Genomic DNA, 24123 nt, shown 5'->3' with positions numbered 1-24123 from the left:
TTTCTATTCTCCCCCGTGTTACAAGCTTAACTGCTCCCTGTGTAATTTCTCTTAACCTGTTGTTCCTGGAAGAGAATTTCATCTACAAGCTCTTTCTGTGTTTTTTCCTAGTCTTTTCTTTCCCTTTTCTTAGATTTGTAACTGTTCCTTTACGTGCTCTATTTAGGCGCCATTAATCTCATTTGAGCTCCTTGTACCTGCTGCTGTTTTCTCCACACCTCATACTGTCTTTTCCCTCTTTCTCTCTTTCTCTGCGGTTGGTGGCTACTTTCCAAAGCGTCTGATGCCCCAATGTTCCTTCGTCTTGTTGTCAGACGTGAATTTGAAAAGCAACAAAATTAACAAGCCTTTGCCACTCACACATGGCAGAAGTTTATATTTTAATTCAATGAGCTAAGAAAAGTGTGTTGTGGGGCCCCTACAAGCCATGGTGCTTGCTTCATCATAATTAGGCATGCAGTCATTAGCCACAGTTCTGATTATGGGTCACTGAGGTCAGTTTCAATAATTCCTCAAAAACCTAACCATGCAGTCCCCCCTAACTGTGTAGTTATCTTGCTTTACTGCTGTTTGTGTGATTAGCTGGGAGGAGCTCATGGCAGCATCCTCCCAATAAAAGTGTAGATGGACCGTTCCTTAACTCTTTCTTGCTTCACATACAGATGGCTTGAGGAGGTACAGGGGAGATGCAGGTCTAATAAACAGAATAGAATATCTGCGCCAGGTGTGTTTCTCTGCATTGGTGTCCCATCACAGGCCCACCAGTGTATGTGTGATCTTTGACTCCTGCCAGTTCACAAGCAGGCGGCCAGGAAACGGTTTCAGCCTATCAACCACTGAGGAGATAAAGCCTTTGTATAAGGAATGAGGAAGCAATGAACACATTCAGCCTATCACAGGATATAGCCCTGAGTGTTCCGAATTATAATTTCTTCATGTCACTGTACGTTATTGAGCCCAAGTAGCTCGCCGTGATCGTATAGTGGTTAGTACTCTGCGTTGTGGCCGCAGCAACCTCGGTTCGAATCCGAATCACGGCATTGTGGTTGGCAATGTCACGGCAGTTGGGTTTTTCCTTTACAGAATTCCCAAATGTACCAGTTGTTTTTGTAAAATGTCTATTAAAAACAGATCCTTTTCAATATTTAAACGATCTAACAACAAATTATTTAAACACACATGATTATAAGATGTAGGTATACTGTACTTACTGACATAAATTATCGTTCTTGAACATATTGGCGGTAAGGGGAGCGGAGCTCTCCCCCAGGCCAATCAGAATGCAGATGAATGCAGTTGCAGTTGAGTGACCTGTGTTGTGGCTGTCTACAGGGAATGCACATATGTAGCTGTCTCGCAGCCCAATCCAGACGTCAATCGAAGACAGGTTTCAATGCAAATAGAGCAGTAAGTGCAGAGAAATGCTCACTCTCTAAAAATGGCATTTATACAATAGTAAGATTAAATCCAACCTCACCAGTAGATAGGATTTATCAATAAATAAATAAAGCTTCTCCTCTCTGATATGGAATTACCCCCCAAAAAGTATAAGGGAATACCCAATGCTAACCTATGAGAGGGGCAGACCTCACAGTAGTGAAAAATGTAATAGACTGTTTGATACTACTAGGACATACAAACTACCACAGTACATGTGTAGGAGAGTAGGGTCTGCTATCCTATGGTCACCCCAATTTTTGCTTTTTGCTTCACTGGTTTTCGACTTACTGAGGCTGTGGGCCTGCTAATCAGACCCCCAGCCTGCTGTTCTCTCTCTAAATTTATAATACATGTGCTATAGGTACATACCACAATTGGAAATGGACTCCTTGTCAGCCCCTGTACCATGCACTATAGGTGCCCAGGGCATAGGTGCCACCAAGGCCTACCAGGGGCTGAAGCATAGCTTTTGCCACCCCTGGCTGGTTCTTAAATTGACACAACTGGCTGATCACTCAGCTGGGGCAAGTGGGTGTAATCACCCCTTGCTTAGATATAGTATACCTATATCTAAACCTATATCTGGACACATATATAGCCTGTAAGCCACTCCTATGGAAGGCCTCATCAATCCTGGAGGCAGAGTGCGTGGTTTTATGTGAGATGGTGCTCTGGCGTGAGCTGAGCCTGTCTGCAGCTGTCGGGAACAACTCCCTAAGCTGATCCGGGATAATGCCATACCATATACTCTTAAGCGCATTATAATCCTCGCGGTTATATAGCAACTTTGGTTTGGCTTTATCAAAACATGTCGTGTAAGGTGTCATACGAATTGGAATACTACCCCCTCGCCAGTTCTGGCGACGGGGGTAGCATTCCACCCTTCTAGAGGGAGAAGACATGTTACTTTACTGAAACGCGGTTGATTTAAAATGAGCCTCAGATCCACAAAATGGATGCCCCTGCCACAGACACGGGTCTGACCTCCTGCTGCTGACCGAAACCCGGCAGAAGAGGCCTGGACAAAGAGTTTCCTGTCACAGGGCGGTGTCAAACCACCCCAGACAGGAGATAGTGGATTGGAGTAGGGAGGTTTCAATGAAACCAGACACTGCCTGGGGAGCACAAGGCTGCCCCTTGCAGGATCCGGCCAAACCGGTTCTGGGGCCTCCCAGCCCCTGTCCCAGCGCGGCCAGGATCAAAGGAGAGGGGTGTAACCACCCCCTTCCTGGGTCCCACCCATAGGAGGGGACCTAGCAGGATGTCCAACCCCCGAGATTCGAATAAGAGGGGGAGCAGTCCCAACGGACCTCAGATCATCCTGAAGAAACATAAGAAACGAAATCTGGACCCTTCGACTTTCTACACGACGTGAGAAGACTGAAGAATCTCCCTTGTGGTCAAGGAGTGACCACCCTGTGCAAACAGGCACCATCCAGCCCTCGACCCTTGCTTTGTTGCAGTTCCCGCCGGAACTCGAGCGACAGAGATCGACGAGATCAAGCTTGCCTGCCTTCTACCTGCCCGATCCACAGTCCCTGCAGAGCTGAGACCCGTGGAGGCGACCGGAAGCGTGGGGCACGCCATCTTGAAAAGGCCACGAGACGCTGACCGTGCGGCCCACGAGTGACCCTCGAAGCTGTACACCGGGGTTTGAGAAGCCCCAGCCCCGAGCTCCACTTGCACCAAAGCTCACCCCTCCACACTCGACGAGTGCTGCGTGGGGCCCTTCTGCTTGTGTGCGCTCGACGCGTTGGCCCGGTCACTTGCCAGCTGGCTTGTGGCCCTGTGCCGACGAACTTTGAAATACGACTTGCTTTTCTGGTTGCTCCAGATCTGCACCAGCTCCTGTGAAAAGGAGCACCCACTCTGACCCTCCTGGTTCGAGTGATAAGCAATCTCCCGGTTCCGCGTGGATTGCTTTTGCCAAGTGCTGTTTGCTACAATCTTCAAGCCGACGGTGCTGACGGCGAGAGCCTACGTGGGACAGATCGTGACCCGCTCCTGGACGTCGCAGATGCCCCAGAGCCCACGTGACAGCGGAGAGAAGCCTATCGACAACCGCCTGATTGCGCCCGACATTGCCTGGTTCCGTCCTGGTTCCATCCTGGTCACTGCTGAGTGACCCAGACTCTGTCCCCTCTGCTTTCAGGTACTTTTCTACTTCGATCCACCCTTGGATCGCACCGGACACTTCTGCTTCACAGCGCCTGCAGCTGCAACAGCTCCAAGCACCAAGAACCTGCGTGACAGAACCCGACGCCACTTCGACCCTGTGCACCCACGGCCTGTGGGTGAGGTAACTTTGCAACGCCGGTGTCTTTACACTGGTACACACCTCTAGGGTTTGTGTCTAAAGTTTTGTGTTCCTAGGTTCAGCGGAAGTATCTTTTTATTCACTTTTATTGACTTTTACGCACCATTGACAGTGCATTGGTGCGCGCTGCACTTTCCGTGCTGCACCCGTCTCCTGTGGGCTACTCCCGACTTCTTCATTGCTTGTCCTGACTGCTCCCAGCGAATCTCTAGGCCCTAGGCCTAACCATTGTTCGTAAAGTGTTACTTATACCACTTTTTTGATATATGGTCTGAGTGGCCACCCGCCCTCATCCATAAACGTGCAACTTTATATGTGTAACAGTGCTTTTGATTTAACGCTTGTGCCCCTTTCCTCATAAAGAGTACTGGGGAGTAATTTAGAAATAAATACATATATTTTTATAATATATACTTGTGTGGTGTCCTTTCATTTGATTACAGGATTGTATGTGGTAAAACAGCTCGCTTAACACGACCTCCTAAGTTAAGCCTTTAAGGCTGCTTAGTCCATGCTACCACTAGGATAGCTTGTCTACAAGGTTGACTTACAACCTGACATCTTTGGGGTTTGTTTGGACTGATAACCAGTGGTTCCAGAATTGGAAACACTACCTATAAGGCCAACTTCTCACATTGGTGTGCAGCGGTGCGGATTTGAGCTTGCTGTTTGTTTTACCATTGCAATCTTTATCAAATTGAAAGATCACATCAAGTACCTCTAGGTACATATAAATCAAAAGCTTAGCATATTAAGTTCTACTGAACTTAGTAGTTGTAGATTAAAGGGATTAGCACACCCTGACTACAACTCACTAGCAAGGTACAGTAGGAAACCACTTAGTGTAGGTAAGTGCACCACTTACACCTCACTAGCAGTCATGTCTGATACAGAAAGAGCCTCAGGCTCTGCTCCTGTAATAGTTGATCCTATAGGGACAACATCCAGATATGACAACCTTAGCCACAAAGACCTGAGTGCCTTGTGCACAGCCAGGGGGCTAAAAAAGGGCAGAGGCCCTACCATTCCTTCCCTAGTAGCTCTCCTACAAAAGGATGACCTAGATAAGGTGAGTCAGACTCCCTTGGAAACAGAGGAAGGGATAAACTCCCCTGAGAATGAGGATCTTCAAGATGATGTAGTGGAGGAGGAAGAAGAAGAAGAAGGCTCTGATGTAGATGAGCCTGAAGATCAGGATCAGGGGGGAAACCAGGTACAGGTTGCCAGGCTTAACCAGGCCAACTTGGACCTACATGGGAATGGAGGGGGCCAGCACCACTCCAGATCTCATAACCAAATTCTCCCAGGTAATAGAAGGGAGAGATGTCTGTCAAGGGACTCTCACCTTTCTAGTGCCTCAAGAGAATCTCAAAGAGGAATGACTTCCTCCCAGAGAAAAGAGCATAGGGCCAGGATGAGGGCTGTCCAACTCCAGATAGAGAGGGAGGAGGTAGCTCTGGCTCAAGCTAAACTGACCTTAGCTCAAGCTAAACTTACCTTGGCTAGGGAACAGAAAATAAGTGGCTTAGATGCCACTGGTGGCAGCAAAGTTCCTAAAGAGAAAGACAGGGCCTATGACAATAGAAACCTGACAAAAATTGTGCCCCCCTACAAGGAAGGGGATGATATCCACAAATGGATGACTGCTCTTGAGAGGGCCTGCATGGTACAGCAGGTCCCTGAGGATCAGTGGGCAGCAATTTTATGGTACTCCTTTTCTGAGAAAGGGAGGGATAGGCTCCTCACTGTTAGACCTGAGGATGCCAAAAACTACTCTGTTCTGAAGAGTGCTCTTATTGAAGGGTTTGGCCTAACCACTGAGCAATACAGGTTGTTGTTCAGAGACACCCAAAAAGCACAGACTCAGGACTGGACTGATTTTGTAGATTGTGCCACTAAGGCTCTGGAGGGTTGGCTGCAGGGAAGTAAAGTTTCAGACTATACAGGATTGTACAATCTTATGATGAGAGAACAGATCCTTAATAACTGTCAGAACCAGCTGTTGCATCAATACCTTGTTGACTCTGATTTGACCTCTCCCCAAGAATTGGGAAAGAAGGCAGACAAATGGGTCAGAACAAGGATTAAGCAGAAAAACCAGAACCAAGGTGACCAGAAGAAAACAGACCAGAAGGGTGGGAATCAGAAAGATAAAGAAAAGGACCAGAAGTCTTCAGGCCCCCAAACTAGCAATAAGGAGGGGGGTTCCCAAAATGGAAACAAGAAAAAGAAGAATGATGGCCCAAAGAAACCTTGGTGTAATACCTGCAAATCAGTTTCACACTGGGGCAGTGAATGCACTAAGAAAAATCCAGTCCCCACCACTGCAGCTCCTAAAGCAACTGCACCCCCTAGTACAGTCAGCAGTGGTGGTACACAGCCAAAGGGTTTAGTAGGGTTGACCCTGGGTACTGAGGTGGAATCTGGCCTAGTCAGAATCCCCACACAGGCAGTTCTCCTATATGATGTGGACATATCTTTGCCCACTGCAGTAAGCCCCAGTAACCTGGGCAAATATAGGCAGACTCCCTTAATTAATGAGAAACTGGCTCAGGCCTACAGGGACACTTGTGCCAGTGTCACAATGGTGGCACCTGGCTTTGTGGACCCTGGACAAATTGTACTAGGTGAAAGTTACCTAGTGACCAATGCAAGCAACTCCACTACTTCCCATAGTGTGGCTGTTGTGAACTTCTCCTGGGGAGGGGTAGATGGCCTAAAGAAAGTTGTTGTGAGTGCAGACCTCCCAGTAGACTGTCTGTTAGGCAATGATCTTGAAAGCTCAGTTTGGTCAGAAGTGGAGTACAGGACTCATGCAGAAATGCTAGGGATTTCAGCTCATGTCCTTGCAGTGACAAGGTCTCAGGCTAAGAAGTGCCTTCCTGAACCAGTGGTGGATCTTGAAACAATAGACCAACCACAACCCAAGAGGAGGAGCAAGAGGGTTAAGGCTGTGCCTTCCCACTTGCCCCAGGTTGAGGATCAGGTTTCACAGGAAACTGATTCTGCAGTCCAAGAGGAGACTGTCTCAGAGGAGCTTGAACCTGATCAGGTTGAGTTTCTGGGGACAGGGGGACCCTCAAGGGCAGACCTGGGGCAGGCCCAATTAGATTGCCCTTCACTTGAACCCCTCAGACAGCAAGCTGCTGCTGAGGCTGCAGGGAATGCTCAAGGTACCCATAAAGTGTATTGGGATGAAGGACTCCTTTATTCAGAGGCTAGAGACCCCAAGCCTGGCACAACCAGGAGGTTGGTTATACCTTTGAAGTTTAGGGGCTTCCTTCTTACCTTGGCCCATGATATTCCCCTTGCAGGACACTTAGGCCAGAATAAGACTTGGGACAGGCTTGTTCCACACTTTCACTGGCCTCACATGTCAGAAAATGTCAAGGAGTTTTGTCGCTCCTGTGTCACTTGCCAAGCCAGTGGTAAGTCAGGTGGCACAACAAAGGCCCCCCTGATACCACTACCTGTGGTGGGGGTACCCTTTGAAAGAGTTGGAATAGACATTGTGGGTCCCATGGATCCTCAAACAGCATCTGGGCACAGATTTATACTGGTGGTAGTGGATCATGCCACCAGGTACCCAGAAGCAATTCCCCTGAGGACCACCACAGCTCCTGTGGTGGCAAAAGCCCTCATTGCAGTTTTCTCAAGAGTGGGCTTTCCAAAGGAGGTTCTTTCAGACAGAGGTACCAACTTCATGTCTGGATACTTAAAAGCAATGTGGAAAGAGTGTGGAGTAAACTATAAGTTTACCACACCCTACCATCCACAGTGCAATGGGCTTGTGGAAAGGTTCAACAAGACCCTAAAGGGAATGATAAAAGGTTTACCAGAGAAGCTTAGGCGGAAATGGGACATCCTTTTACCCTGCTTGCTCTTTGCTTACAGAGAGGTCCCACAGAAGGGGGTTGGCTACAGCCCTTTTGAACTTTTGTTTGGCCACCCTGTAAGAGGTCCATTGAGTTTGGTGAAGGAAGGATGGGAGTTACCTCTCAAAAAGCCTAAACTAGACATTGTGGATTATGTACTTGGTCTCCGCTCCAGGATGGCTGAATACATGGAGAGAGCATCCAAAAACCTTGAGGCCAGTCAGGAATTACAGAAAGCCTGGCATGACCAAAAGGCTGTTCTGGTTGAGTACCAGCCAGGGCAGAAGGTGTGGGTGTTGGACCCAGTGGGGCCAGCAGCTCTCCAGGACCAATGGACTGGACCCTACCCTATCATTGAAAAGAAGGGAGAAGTCACCTACTTGGTTGACTTTGGCACCCCTAGGAGCCCCCACAGGGTGCTCCATGTCAATCGTTTGAAAGCATTTGTTGACAGGGAGGACATGAGTCTCCTCATGGCCACAGATGGGGAACAGGAGGAAGAGAGTGACCCTCTCCCAGACCTGCTTTCCCAGAACCCTGATGATGGTTCAGTTGATGGAGTAGCCTTGGCAGGCAGCCTCACTGAGCAGCAACAGGTGGACTGCAGACAGGTGTTGCAGGCCCACAGACACTTGTTTTCACTCACACCCAGTCAGACTAACTGGTGCACCCATGAGGTGGATACTGGTGACAATCTGCCTGTGAAGAATAAGATCTACAGGCAACCTGACCATGTCAGGGATTGTATAAAGGCTGAGGTGCAAAAGATGTTGGAGCTTGGAGTGATTGAGCCATCAGAGAGCCCATGGGCTAGCCCAGTGGTCCTTGTGCCAAAACCTCATACCAAAGATGGGAAGAGAGAAATGAGGTTTTGTGTGGACTACAGAGGTCTCAATGCTGTCACTAGGACAGATGCTCATCCCATTCCAAGAGCAGATGAGCTCATTGATAAATTGGCTTCTGCCAAGTTTCTGAGCACATTTGATTTGACAGCTGGCTACTGGCAAATCAGACTAGCTGAAGAGTCAAAAGCCAAAACAGCATTCTCTACCCCTAGTGGACATTATCAGTTTGTGGTAATGCCCTTTGGTTTGAAGAATGCACCTGCCACTTTCCAAAGGTTGGTGAACCAAGTCCTTGCTGGGCTGGATGACTTTTGTGCAGCATATCTAGATGATATTGCTGTCTTTAGCTCCACCTGGGAGGATCACCTGATCCACCTGAAGAAGGTTCTGGAGGCCCTGCAAAAGGCAGGCCTGACTATCAAGGCTACTAAGTGCCAGATAGGGCAGAGCAAGGTTGTGTACTTGGGCCACCTAGTAGGTGGGGGTCAAGTTCAACCACTGGAGAGCAAGATCCAGACCATACAGGACTGGACTCCTCCAACTACCCAGACACAAGTCAGAGCCTTCTTGGGCCTGACTGGGTATTACAGAAAATTTGTAAAGAACTATGGGTCCATTGTGACACCATTGAATGACTTGACATCCAAGAAGATGCCCAAAAAGGTTCAGTGGACAGTTAGCTGTCAAAAGGCATTTGATGACCTGAAGAAGGCCATGTGCTCTGCACCTATCCTGAAGAGTCCTGACTACTCCAAACAGTTCATTGTACAGACAGATGCTTCTGAGTTGGGGGTGGGAGCTGTGCTTTCACAACTTAATCAAGATGGTCAAGACCAGCCCATTGCTTTTATTAGCAGAAGGCTGACCCCCAGGGAGAAACGTTGGTCAGCTATTGAGAGGGAGGCCTTTGCTGTGGTTTGGGCCCTGAAGAAGTTGAGGCCATACTTGTTTGGTACTCACTTCCTAATTCAGACAGACCATAAGCCCCTCTTGTGGCTAAATCAGATGAAGGGTGAAAATCCCAAACTGCTCAGGTGGTCCATTTCCCTACAGGGGATGGACTTTACAGTGGAGCACCGCCCAGGGACTGACCATGGTAATGCAGATGGTCTCTCCCGGTACTTCCACTTAGAACATGAAGACTTATCTGGTCAAGGTTAAGTTTAATGTCCCTGCGTTTGGGGGGGGGTTATGTAGGAGAGTAGGGTCTGCTATCCTATGGTCACCCCAATTTTTGCTTTTTGCTTCACTGGTTTTCGACTTACTGAGGCTGTGGGCCTGCTAATCAGACCCCCAGCCTGCTGTTCTCTCTCTAAATTTATAATACATGTGCTATAGGTACATACCACAATTGGAAATGGACTCCTTGTCAGCCCCTGTACCATGCACTATAGGTGCCCAGGGCATAGGTGCCACCAAGGCCTACCAGGGGCTGAAGCATAGCTTTTGCCACCCCTGGCTGGTTCTTAAATTGACACAACTGGCTGATCACTCAGCTGGGGCAAGTGGGTGTAATCACCCCTTGCTTAGATATAGTATACCTATATCTAAACCTATATCTGGACACATATATAGCCTGTAAGCCACTCCTATGGAAGGCCTCATCAATCCTGGAGGCAGAGTGCGTGGTTTTATGTGAGATGGTGCTCTGGCGTGAGCTGAGCCTGTCTGCAGCTGTCGGGAACAACTCCCTAAGCTGATCCGGGATAATGCCATACCATATACTCTTAAGCACATTATAATCCTTGCGGTTATATAGCAACTTTGGTTTGGCTTTATCAAAACATGTCGTGTAAGGTGTCATACGAATTGGAATACTACCCCCTCGCCAGTTCTGGCGACGGGGGTAGCATTCCACCCTTCTAGAGGGAGAAGACATGTTACTTTACTGAAACGCGGTTGATTTAAAATGAGCCTCAGATCCACAAAATGGATGCCCCTGCCACAGACACGGGTCTGACCTCCTGCTGCTGACCGAAACCCGGCAGAGGAGGCCTGGACAAAGAGTTTCCTGTCACAGGGCGGTGTCAAACCACCCCAGACAGGAGATAGTGGATTGGAGTAGGGAGGTTTCAATGAAACCAGACACTGCCTGGGGAGCACAAGGCTGCCCCTTGCAGGATCCGGCCAAACCGGTTCTGGGGCCTCCCAGCCCCTGTCCCAGCGCGGCCAGGATCAAAGGAGAGGGGTGTAACCACCCCCTTCCTGGGTCCCACCCATAGGAGGGGACCTAGCAGGATGTCCAACCCCCGAGATTCGAATAAGAGGGGGAGCAGTCCCAACGGACCTCAGATCATCCTGAAGAAACATAAGAAACGAAATCTGGACCCTTCGACTTTCTACACGACGTGAGAAGACTGAAGAATCTCCCTTGTGGTCAAGGAGTGACCACCCTGTGCAAACAGGCACCATCCAGCCCTCGACCCTTGCTTTGTTGCAGTTCCCGCCGGAACTCGAGCGACAGAGATCGACGAGATCAAGCTTGCCTGCCTTCTACCTGCCCGATCCACAGTCCCTGCAGAGCTGAGACCCGTGGAGGCGACCGGAAGCGTGGGGCACGCCATCTTGAAAAGGCCACGAGACGCTGACCGTGCGGCCCACGAGTGACCCTCGAAGCTGTACACCGGGGTTTGAGAAGCCCCAGCCCCGAGCTCCACTTGCACCAAAGCTCACCCCTCCACACTCGACGAGTGCTGCGTGGGGCCCTTCTGCTTGTGTGCGCTCGACGCGTTGGCCCGGTCACTTGCCAGCTGGCTTGTGGCCCCTGTGCCGACGAACTTTGAAATACGACTTGCTTTTCTGGTTGCTCCAGATCTGCACCAGCTCCTGTGAAAAGGAGCACCCACTCTGACCCTCCTGGTTCGAGTGATAAGCAATCTCCCGGTTCCGCGTGGATTGCTTTTGCCAAGTGCTGTTTGCTACAATCTTCAAGCCGACGGTGCTGACGGCGAGAGCCTACGTGGGACAGATCGTGACCCGCTCCTGGACGTCGCAGATGCCCCAGAGCCCACGTGACAGCGGAGAGAAGCCTATCGACAACCGCCTGATTGCGCCCGACATTGCCTGGTTCCGTCCTGGTTCCATCCTGGTCACTGCTGAGTGACCCAGACTCTGTCCCCTCTGCTTTCAGGTACTTTTCTACTTCGATCCACCCTTGGATCGCACCGGACACTTCTGCTTCACAGCGCCTGCAGCTGCAACAGCTCCAAGCACCAAGAACCTGCGTGACAGAACCCGACGCCACTTCGACCCTGTGCACCCACGGCCTGTGGGTGAGGTAACTTTGCAACGCCGGTGTCTTTACACTGGTACACACCTCTAGGGTTTGTGTCTAAAGTTTTGTGTTCCTAGGTTCAGCGGAAGTATCTTTTTATTCACTTTTATTGACTTTTACGCACCATTGACAGTGCATTGGTGCGCGCTGCACTTTCCGTGCTGCACCCGTCTCCTGTGGGCTACTCCCGACTTCTTCATTGCTTGTCCTGACTGCTCCCAGCGAATCTCTAGGCCCTAGGCCTAACCATTGTTCGTAAAGTGTTACTTATACCACTTTTTTGATATATGGTCTGAGTGGCCACCCGCCCTCATCCATAAACGTGCAACTTTATATGTGTAACAGTGCTTTTGATTTAACGCTTGTGCCCCTTTCCTCATAAAGAGTACTGGGGAGTAATTTAGAAATAAATACATATATTTTTATAATATATACTTGTGTGGTGTCCTTTCATTTGATTACAGGATTGTATGTGGTAAAACAGCTCGCTTAACACGACCTCCTAAGTTAAGCCTTTAAGGCTGCTTAGTCCATGCTACCACTAGGATAGCTTGTCTACAAGGTTGACTTACAACCTGACATCTTTGGGGTTTGTTTGGACTGATAACCAGTGGTTCCAGAATTGGAAACACTACCTATCAGGCCAACTTCTCACAACATGTCTTACCTTTTACTTACATAGCATGATGCCCCTAGGACTACCTAGGGCCTACCTTAGGGGTTACTGATATGTAATAAAATTGGAGTTTAAGGCTTGGCAAGTAGTTTTAAATGCCAAGTCGAAGTGGCAGTACACTGCAGCACAGGCACTGCAGTAGCAGGCTTGAGACAGGTTTGAAATGCTATTTCTTTGGGCGGCAAAATCAGTCCCTGGGTATATGGTATACCACTTTACAAGGGGCTTTCAAGTAAATTAAATCTGTCAGTCAGGTATACTCCAATTATACACATGATTAGGGAAGAAGCACGTGCACTTCAGCACTGATTAGTAGCGATAAAGTGATCAGAGTCCTAAAGCCAACAAAAAGATACAGCAAAATGCGGAGGTGAAAAGCAATAAGGTGGGGTTGGGACCACCTTAAGAATGCAAGGTCTAACAAAAACGAACTAAGGATAACATGAGTAAAACATCAGGTTTCTCTACAGCATTTGGTGAGACAAGTGGGCCTTCTTTTATCTTCCATAAATGCAATCCTTCCCGGACCCCTTTATTATATAGCTCTTCAAGGAAAAAATATAAAGCACTTACAAAGGAGCCTCAAATACTCAAAGATGGTAGACTTCTTTAACCCCTTCGCTGCTAGGCCTTTTCCCCTCCTGTACTGAGCCCTTTTTTGGCTATTTGGGGTAGTGCGCGCTTAGGCCCCTGTAACTTTTTGACCACATAAGCTATCCACGCCAAATTTGCGTCCTTTTCTTCCAACATCATGTGGATTCTAAAGGCGCCCAGGGTTTGTGGATTACCTTGGAGGGGTCCCAGAAATTAACCAAAATATAGTGATTTTTTTGTTTTTTTCAGAAAAATGGGAAAAACGGGCTGCAAATGAAAGCCTCTGGGTTTTTCCCTGAAAATGTTATCAAAAAAGAGTTTGTGGGGCTGAAATCTCCATTTTCTCAGCTTTTAGGAAATGACAGTCTTTTGTCAGAGAACCGACATTTTTCACACAGTTTTGGCATTTTTCTGGGACATAGCCTATTTTTGCTATTTTTAGAGCTTTCCACCTCCTTCCAGTTAATGGTAGAAATGAGTTTGAAAGCAATAATGGATCCTAGAAAGCTGTACATTTTCAAAAAGTAGACAAAATTCTGAATTCAGAAAGGGGTCATTTGTCTAAATCCATGAAGGTTTCTTTATAGAAACTAACAGTTAAATATTGGAATAATTGAAAATTTGTTGAAAAAAACAGCCTTTTGTCTCAACGTTTTCACCTATAACTTTTTCTAGTTTTGACAGCTCTTAGAAAGCAATATACCCTTACATCCGTTAGACCTTCCTGGTTGTGGGGATATATAGGACTTGTAGTTTCACCAAGAACCCGACAAACTCAGATCCAAAAACTGAGCAGCAACTTGCAATGGTATTTTTTCATTTACTGGGTATAGAGCACTTTGTCTTGGAAAATGTCTACATGGAAAAATCTGTATGAAAGACACCTATGTATTTCTGAATTGGGTACAAAATATAGAGTTCAGAAACAGTATATTATTGCTAATTTTCAAAATTGGGAATACTCATACTAGCATGAGAATTATTGGTCATTTTTCAAAAATTTTTTTTTTTTACACAATGTCTTTCATTGAAAGGGAGAAATGCGCAAAAGCTCAATTGGTAATAACAGTTGATTTACAAATCTGAATTACCCCAAGTCTCCCGATAAAAACGGTACCTCACTTGTGTGGGTCGCCCTTGTGCCGGCGACAGGAAACGGCGCAAAATGCAAAGTGGTGACACCTAAATTTTGCAGTTACAAATTGACCCTTTTTTAGCAAAGTGCCTACCTGTAGTTATTGCACCCTAGCTCTGCCGGCACCTAGGGAAACCTAGCAAACCTATACATTTTTGAAAAGTAGACACCCAGGGGAATTCAGGATGGGGTGACTTGACTGCCTACCACCAGGTCTTGTTACCCAGAATCCCTTGCACACCTACGAATTTGTCAAAAAAAACACATTTTCCTCACATTTCTGTGGAGGAAAGTTCTGGAATCTGCTTGGATCAACAAATTTCCACCCACCCAGTGTTCCCCAAGGTCTCCCGAAAACAATGGTACCTCACTTGCGTGGGTAGGCATAGTGGCTGCGACACGAAACAGCACAAAACGCAACGTGGTCGCACCTCAATTTCCCAGTGAAATCTTGCGCTCTTTGGACAAAGAGACTACCTTTAGTTTTTGAGCCCTAGCTCTGCCAGCACCTAGGGAAACCTAGCAAACCTATACATTTTTGAAAAGTAGACACCCAGGGGAATTCAGGATGGGGTGACTCGTCTGCCTACCCCCAGGTTTTGTTACCCAGAATACCTTGCAAAGCTAGGATTTTGACAAAATAAACACATTTTCCTCACATTTCAGTGGTGGAAAGTTCTGGAATCTGCGTGGATCTAGAAATTTCCACCCACCCAGCGTTCCCCCAGGTCTCCCGAAAAAAATGGTACCTCACTTGCGTGGGTAGGCATAGTGGCCGCGACATGAAACAGCACAAAAAACAACATGGTCGCACCTCAATTTCCCAGTAAAATTTTGCACTTTTTGGACAAAAAGACTACCTTTTGTTTTTGAACCCTAGCTCTGCCGGCACCTAGGGAAACCTAGCAAACCTATACATTTTTGAAAAGTATACACCCAGGGGAATTTAGGATGGGGTCACTCGACTGCCTACCCCCAGGTTCTCTTACCCAGAATCCCTTGCAAAGCTAAGAAATTGGGAAAATAAACGCATTTTCCTCACATTTCTGTGGTGGAAAGTACCGGAATCTGCGTGGATCAACAAATTTCTACCCACCCAGCGTTCCCCCAGGTCTCCCGAGAAAAATGGTATCTCATTTGCCTGGGTAGGCATAGTGGCTGCGACAGTAAACAGTGCAAAACGCAACGTGGTCACAACTCAATTTTTCAGTGAAACTGTGCACGTTTTGGGCAAAGAGACTACCTTTTGTTTTTGAACCCTAGCTCTGTAGGCACCTAGGGAAACCTAGCAAACCTATACATTTTTGAAAAGTAGACACCCAGGGGAATTCAGGATGGGGTCACTCGACTGCCTACCCCAGGTTCTCTTACCCAGAATCCCTTGCAAAGCTAAGAAATTGAAAAGAAAACCGCATTTTCCTCACATTTCTGTGGAGGAAAGTTCCGGAATCTGCGTGGATCAACAAATTTCCACCCACCCAGCGTTCCCCCAGGTCTCCCGAGAAAAATGGTATCTCATTTGCCTGGGTAGACATAGTGGCTGCGACAGGAAACAGTGCAAAACGCAACGTGGTCACAACTCAATTTTTCAGTGAAATTGTGCACGTTTTGGGCAAAGAGACTACCTTTTGTTTTTGAACCCTAGCTCTGCCGGCACCTAGGGAAACCTAGCAAACCTATACATTTTTGAAAAGTAGACACCCAGGGGAATTCAGGATGGGGTCACTCGACTGCCTACCCCCAGGTTCTCTTACCCAGAATCCCTTGCAAAGCTAAGAAATTGGAAAAAAACACGCATTTTCCTCACATTTCTGTGGTGGAAAGTTCCGGAATCTGCGTGGATCAACAAATTTCCACGCACCCAGTGTTCCCCCAGGTCTCCCGAGAAAAATGGTATCTCATTTGCCTGGGTAGGCATAGTGGCTGCGACAGGAAACAGTGCAAAACGCAATGTGGTCACAACTCAATTTTTCAGTGAAATTGTGCACGTTTTGGGCAAAGAGACTACCTTTTGTTTTTGAACCCTAGCTCTGCCGGCACCTAGGGAAACCTAGCAAACCTATACATTTTTGAAAAGTAGACACCCAGGGGAATTCAGGATGGGGTCACTCGACTGCCTACCCCCAGGTTCTCTTACCCAGAATCCCTTGCAAAGCTAAGAAATTGGGAAAATAAACGCATTTTCCTCACATTTCTGTGGTGGAAAGTACCGGAATCTGCGTGGATCAACAAATTTCTACCCACCCAGCGTTCCCCCAGGTCTCCCGAGAAAAATGGTATCTCATTTGCCTGGGTAGGCATAGTGGCTGCGACAGTAAACAGTGCAAAACGCAACGTGGTCACAACTCAATTTTTCAGTGAAACTGTGCACGTTTTGGGCAAAGAGACTACCTTTTGTTTTTGAACCCTAGCTCTGTAGGCACCTAGGGAAACCTAGCAAACCTATACATTTTTGAAAAGTAGACACCCAGGGGAATTCAGGATGGGGTCACTCGACTGCCTACCCCAGGTTCTCTTACCCAGAATCCCTTGCAAAGCTAAGAAATTGAAAAGAAAACCGCATTTTCCTCACATTTCTGTGGAGGAAAGTTCCGGAATCTGCGTGGATCAACAAATTTCCACCCACCCAGCGTTCCCCCAGGTCTCCCGAGAAAAATGGTATCTCATTTGCCTGGGTAGACATAGTGGCTGCGACAGGAAACAGTGCAAAACGCAACGTGGTCACAACTCAATTTTTCAGTGAAATTGTGCACGTTTTGGGCAAAGAGACTACCTTTTGTTTTTGAACCCTAGCTCTGCCGGCACCTAGGGAAACCTAGCAAACCTATACATTTTTGAAAAGTAGACACCCAGGGGAATTCAGGATGGGGTCACTCGACTGCCTACCCCCAGGTTCTCTTACCCAGAACCCCTTGCAAAGCTAAGAAATTGGAAAAAAAAACGCATTTTCCTCACATTTCTGTGGTAGAAAGTTCCGGACTCTGCGTGGATCAACAAATTTCCACCCACCCAGCGTTCCCCCAGGTCTCCCGAGAAAAATGGTATCTCATTTGCCTGGGTAGGCATAGTGGCTGCGACAGGAAACAGTGCAAAACGCAACGTGGTCACAACTCAATTTTTCAGTGAAATTGTGCACTTTTGGGGCAAAGAGACTACCTTTTGTTTTTGAACCCTAGCTCTGCCGGCACCTAGGGAAACCTAGCAAACCTATATATTTTTGAAAAGTAGACACCCAGGGGAATTCAGGATGGGGTCACTCGACTGCCTACCCCCAGGTTCTCTTACCCAGAATCCCTTGCAAAGCTAAGAAATTGGAGAAAAAAAACGCATTTTCCTCACATTTCTGTGGTGGAAAGTTCTGGAATCTGCGTGGATCTAGAAATTTCCACCCACCCAGCGTTCCCCCAGGTCTCCCGATAAAAATGGTACCTCACTTGCGTGGGTAGGCATAGTGGCTGCGAAAGGAAATGGTTCAAATTGTACGGTGGTGAATTTACAATACCAAATTGCAAAACAACCTTGATTTTGGGGGGGGGGCACCTGAGTTTTTGGCCCGGGGCTCGGTGGTATTCTTTGGAAAGTACAAAACCCAAACAGTTCTGAAAAGTAGACCCCCGGGGGAGTCCAGGGAGGTATGGCATGCGTGGGTCCCTGAACGTTTTCCTACCCAGAACACCTTGCAAACCTTAAAATTAGGTAAAATAATCACTTTTTCAAACTTTTTTGCGTGGAATCACCGTGCCGGCAAAAATGTCCTACCACCCAGCGCTCCCCTTGTTCTCCCGAGTAAAAGGATACCTCACTTGTGTGGGTGCCCCAAAGCAGAACAGGCCAAAAACGAATGTTGAAAAAAGTAGTATTTCAGTGTAACAAATTAAGCCCCCCTGCCTTAGTCACAGGCCTTTGGCCCACCCACACAAGTGAGGTATCATTTTACTCGGGAGAACAAGGGGAACGCAGGGTGGTAGGACATTTGTGCCGACACGGCGATCCCACGCAAAAATGTATGGAAAACTGTTTTTTTAACCTAAATTTGTGGTTTGCAGGGATTTCTGGGTAGGAAAACATTGGGGGACCCACGCATGCCATACCTCCCTGGACTCCCCCGGGTGTCTAGTTTTCAGAACTGTTTGGGTTTGGTAGTTTCCAAAGATGCCCGCCGAGCCCCGGTCCAAAAACTCAGTCCCCCCCCCCAAAAAAAAGAAGGTAATCTTGCTATTGGTTATTGTAATGTCTCCACCGTACGATTTGGACCTTTTCCTGTTGCAGCCACTATGCCTACCCACGCAAGTGAGGTACCATTTTTATCGGGAGACCTGGGGGAACGCTGGGTGGGAGGAAATTTGTGTGAGCCCAGTGACGCCACGCTTTCCCACACAAAAAAAGTGTGTAAAAACAGATTTTTCCATCAAAAATTGAGGTTTGCAAGGGATTCTGGGTAAAGGAACGTTGGAGGATCCACGCAAGCCATACCTCCTTGGAAGCCCCCGGGTGTCTACTTTTCAGAAATGTATGGGTTTGGTAGGTTTCCCTAGATGGCCGTCTAGCACAGGGCCAAAAACCCAGGTAACCCCTCTTGCAAAAGCTGGTGGTACTGACATTCAATACCACCAGCTTTTGCAAGAGGGGTTACCTGGGTTTTGGGCACCGTGCTAGACGGCCATCTAGGGAAACCTACCAAACCCACACATTTCTGAAAAGTAGACACCCGGGGGCTTCCAAGGAGGTATGGCATGCGTGGGTCCCCCAATGTTTTCCTACCCAGAACTCCTTGCAAACCTTAAAATTAGGTAAAAATATCACTTTTCCAAACTTTTTTGCGTGGGATCTCCGTGCCGGCAAAAATGTCCTACCACCCAGCGTTCCCCTTGTTCTCCCGAGTAAAAGGATACCTCACTTGTGTGGGTGCCCCAAAGCAGAACAGGCCAAAAATGAATTTTTAAAAAAGTAGCATGTAAGTTTTACAAGTTAAGCCCCCCTGCCTTAGTCACAGGCCTTTGGCCCACCCACCGCCAGCCGCGGACCCATCACATTACAACACTCACACCAGCAGACAGCGCCATTCAAGGGCCCATCACTTACGTATCTGCCACAGCAACTACACAAAATGATGGACTGGGTAGAGTGTCACTCAACTAGCAGTGTGTGTAGTGACCAACAGAAAGTTAGTACTCGCACACTGCCAGCCGAGCGCCAGTCCACCCACACCACCATCCAAGCACCAGACCATGCACACCGCCAGCCAAACACCACTCAGCGCACACCGACAGCCAAGTACCACTGCACACACACCGCCAGCCAAGCACCACTCCGTGCACAGACAGCCAAGTACCACTCCATGCACAGACAGCAAAGTACCACTCCATGCACACCATCCAGCCAAGCGCCACTCCACACACACCGCCAGCCAAGCACCACTCCGTGCACAGACAGCCAAGTACCACTCAACACACACCACCAGCCAAGCGCCACTCCACACACACCGCCAGCCAAGCACCACTCCACGCACACCGCCAGCCAAGCACCACTCCACGCACACCGCAAGCCAAGCGCCACTCCACACACACCGCCAGCCAAGCACCACTCCGTGCACAGACAGCCAAGCACCACTCCGTGCACAGACAGCAAAGTACCACTCCACGCACACCATCCAGCCAAGCGCCAGTCCACACACACCGCCAGCCAAGCACCACTCCGTGCACAGACAGCCAAGTACCACTCTACACACACCACCAGCCAAGCGCCACTCCACACACACCGCCAGCCAAGCACCACTCCACGCACACCGCCAGCCAAGCACCACTCCACGCACACTGCAAGCCAAGCGCCACTCCACGCACACCGCAAGCCAAGCGCCACTCCGTGCACAGACAGCAAAGTACCACTCCACGAACACCATCCAGCCAAGCGCCACTCTACACACACCGCCAGCCAAGCACCACTCCGTGCACAGACAGCCAAGTACCACTCCATGCACAGACAGCAAAGTACCACTCCATGCACACCATCCAGCCAAGTGCCACTCCACACACACCGCCAGCCAAGCACCACTCCACGCACACCGCCAGCCAAGCACCACTCCACGCACACCGCAAGCCAAGCGCCACTCCACACACACCGCCAGCCAAGCACCACTCCGTGCACAGACAGCCAAGCACCACTCCGTGCACAGACAGCAAAGTACCACTCCACGCACACCATCCAGCCAAGCGCCAGTCCACACACACCGCCAGCCAAGCACCACTCCGTGCACAGACAGCCAAGTACCACTCTACACACACCACCAGCCAAGCGCCACTCCACACACACCGCCAGCCAAGCACCACTCCACGCACACCGCCAGCCAAGCACCACTCCACGCACACTGCAAGCCAAGCGCCACTCCACGCACACCGCAAGCCAAGCGCCACTCCGTGCACAGACAGCAAAGTACCACTCCACGAACACCATCCAGCCAAGCGCCACTCCACACACACCGCCAGCCAAGCACCACTCCACGCACACTGCAAGCCAAGCGCCACTCCACGCACACCGCAAGCCAAGCGCCACTCCACACACACTACCAGCCAAGCGCCACTCCACACACACCACCAGCCAAGCGCCACTCCACACACACCACCAGCCAAGCGCCACTCCACACACACCACCAGCCAAGCGCCACGCCACACACACCCCCAGCCAAGCGCCACTCCACACACACCGCCAGCCAAGCGCCACTCCACACACACCCCCAGCCAAGCGCCACTCCACACACACCGCCAGCCAAGCACCACTCCACGCACACCGCCAGCCAAGCACCACTCCACGCACACTGCAAGCCAAGCACCACTCCACGCACACCGCAAGCCAAGCGCCACTCCGTGCACAGACAGCCAAGTACCACTCCGTGCACAGACAGCAAAGTACCACTCCATGCACACCATCCAGCCAAGCGCCACTCCACACACACCGCCAGCCAAGCACCACTCCGTGCACAGGCAGCCAAGTACCACTCAACACACACCACCAGCCAAGCGCCACTCCACACACACCACCAGCCAAGCGCCACTCCACACACACCGCCAGCCAAGCACCACTCCGTGCGTAGATAGCCAAGTACCCCTCCACGCACACCGCCAGCCAAACACCACTCAGCGCACACCGACAGCCAAGGGCCACTCCACACACACAGCCAGCCAAGCACCACTCCACGCACACTGCAAGCCAAGCGCCACTCCACGCACACTGCAAGCCAAGCGCCACTCCACGTACACCGCCAGCCAAGCACCACTCCACGCACACCGCCAGCCAAGCACCACTCCACGCACACTGCAAGCCAAGCGCCACTCCACGCACACCGCAAGCCAAGCGCCACTCTGTGCACAGACAGCAAAGTACCACTCCACGCACACCATCCAGCCAAGCGCCACTCTACACACACCGCCAGCCAAGCACCACTCCGTGCACAGACAGCCAAGTACCACTCCGTTCACAGACAGCAAAGTACCACTCCATGCACACCATCCAGCCAAGCGCCACTCCACACACACCGCCAGCCAAGCACCACTCCGTGCACAGACAGCCAAGTACCACTCAACACACACCACCAGCCAAGCGCCACTCCACACACACCGCCAGCCAAGCACCACTCCACGCACACTGCAAGCCAAGCGCCACTCCACGCACACCGCAAGCCAAGCGCCACTCCACACACACCACCAGCCAAGCGCCACTCCACACACACCACCAGCCAAGCGCCACTCCACACACACCACCAGCCAAGCGCCACTCCACACACACCCCCAGCCAAGCGCCACTCCACACACACCGCCAGCCAAGCACCACTCCGTGCACAGACAGCCAAGCACCACTCCGTGCACAGACAGCAAAGTACCACTCCACGCACACCATCCAGCCAAGCGCCAGTCCACACACACCGCCAGCCAAGCACCACTCCGTGCACAGACAGCCAAGTACCACTCTACACACACCACCAGCCAAGCACCACTCCACACACACCGCCAGCCAAGCACCACTCCACGCACACCGCCAGCCAAGCACCACTCCATGCACACTGCAAGCCAAGCGCCACTCCACGCACACCGCAAGCCAAGCGCCACTCCACACACACCACCAGCCAAGCGCCACTCCACACACACCACCAGCCAAGCGCCACTCCACACACACCACCAGCCAAGCGCCACTCCACACACACCGCCAGCCAAGCACCACTCCACACACACCACCAGCCAAGCACCACTCAGCGCACACCGACAGCCAAGTACCACTCCACACACACCGCCAGCCAAGCACCACTCCACGCACACCGCAAGCCAAGCGCCACTCACCGCCAGCCAAGCACCGCTCCACGCACACCGCCAGCCAAGCACCACTCCGTGCACAGACAGCAAATTACCACTCAACGCACACCACCAGCCAAACGCCACTCCACACACACCGCCAGCCAAACACCACTCCACGCACACTGCAAGCCAAGCGCCACTCCACACACACCACCAGCCAAGCGCCACTCCACACACACCACCAGCCAAGCGCTACTCCACACACACCGCCAGCCAAGCACCACTCCGTGCGTAGATAGCCAAGTACCCCTCCACGCACACCGCCAGCCAAACACCACTCAGCGCACACCGACAGCCAAGGGCCACTCCACACACACCGCCAGCCAAGCACCACTCCACGCACACTGCAAGCCAAGCGCCACTCCACGCACACTGCAAGCCAAGCGCCACTCCACGCACACCGCCAGCCGAGCACCACTCCACGCACACTGCAAGCCAAGCGCCACTCCACGCACACTGCAAGCCAAGCGCCACTCCACGCACACTGCAAGCCAAGCGCCACTCCACGCACACCGCCAGCCAAGCACCACTCCACGCACACCGCCAGCCAAGCACCACTCCGTGCACAGACAGCCAAGTACCACTCCACGCACACCATCCAGCCAAACGCCACTCCACACACACCGCCAGCCAAGCACCACTCCGTGCACAGACAGCCAAGTACCACTCAACGAACACCATCAGCCAAGGGCCACTCCACACACACCGCCACCCAAGCACCACTCCACGCACACTGCAAGCCAAGCGCCACTCCACACACACTGCAAGCCAAGCGCAACTCCACGCACACCGCCAGCCAAGCACCACTCCACGCACACCGCCAGCCAAGCACCACTCCGTGCACAGACAGCCAAGTACCACTCCACGCACACCATCCAGCCAAACGCCACTCCACACACACCGCCAGCCAAGCACCACTCCGTGCACAGACAGCCAAGTACCACTCAACGAACACCACCAGCCAAGGGCCACTCCACACACACCGCCACCCAAGCACCACTCCACGCACACTGCAAGCCAAGCGCCACTCCACGCACACTGCAAGCCAAGTGCCACTCCACGCACACCGCCAGCCAAGCACCACTCCGTGCACACTGCCAACCAAGCACCACTCTGTGCACAGACAGCCAAGTACCACTCCACGCACACCATCCAGCCATGCGCACCTCCACACACACCGCCAGCCAAGCAGCACTCCGTGCACAGACAGCCAAGTACCACTCCACGCACACCATCCAGCCAAGCGCCACTCCACCAGCCAAACACCACTTCACGCACACTGCAAGCCAAGTGCCACTCCACACACACCGCCAGCCAAGCAGTACTTCTTGCCCAAGGGGTCGCTTCCTAAAAACTAAATTTAAATTCTCTGGTGCTAGTGGGTATTTTCTGCCCCCCCGGGGGCAAAAAGGCAAATAAAACGGGCCGATTTGCACCTAGGGTGGACAGAAAAACAAAAAACACAATCATGGCCACCTGGAAGCGACCCTTACCCAAGGGGTCGCTTCCCAAAAGAAACACAGTGCCCCAACAAATATCCCTGGTGCTAGTGGGAAATTTCTGCCCCCCCTGGGGGCAAAACGGCCGAAAAACAGGCCGATTCGCCCCCAGGGGGGGCAGAAAAA

The sequence above is a fragment of the Lissotriton vulgaris genome, chromosome 1_1, assembly GCF_964263255.1.
Source record: "Lissotriton vulgaris chromosome 1_1, aLisVul1.2, whole genome shotgun sequence".
In the NCBI taxonomy this organism is placed as follows: domain Eukaryota; kingdom Metazoa; phylum Chordata; class Amphibia; order Caudata; family Salamandridae; genus Lissotriton; species Lissotriton vulgaris.
The sequence above is the reverse complement of the archived record's forward strand: the minus strand, read 5'-3'. Positions refer to the sequence as shown.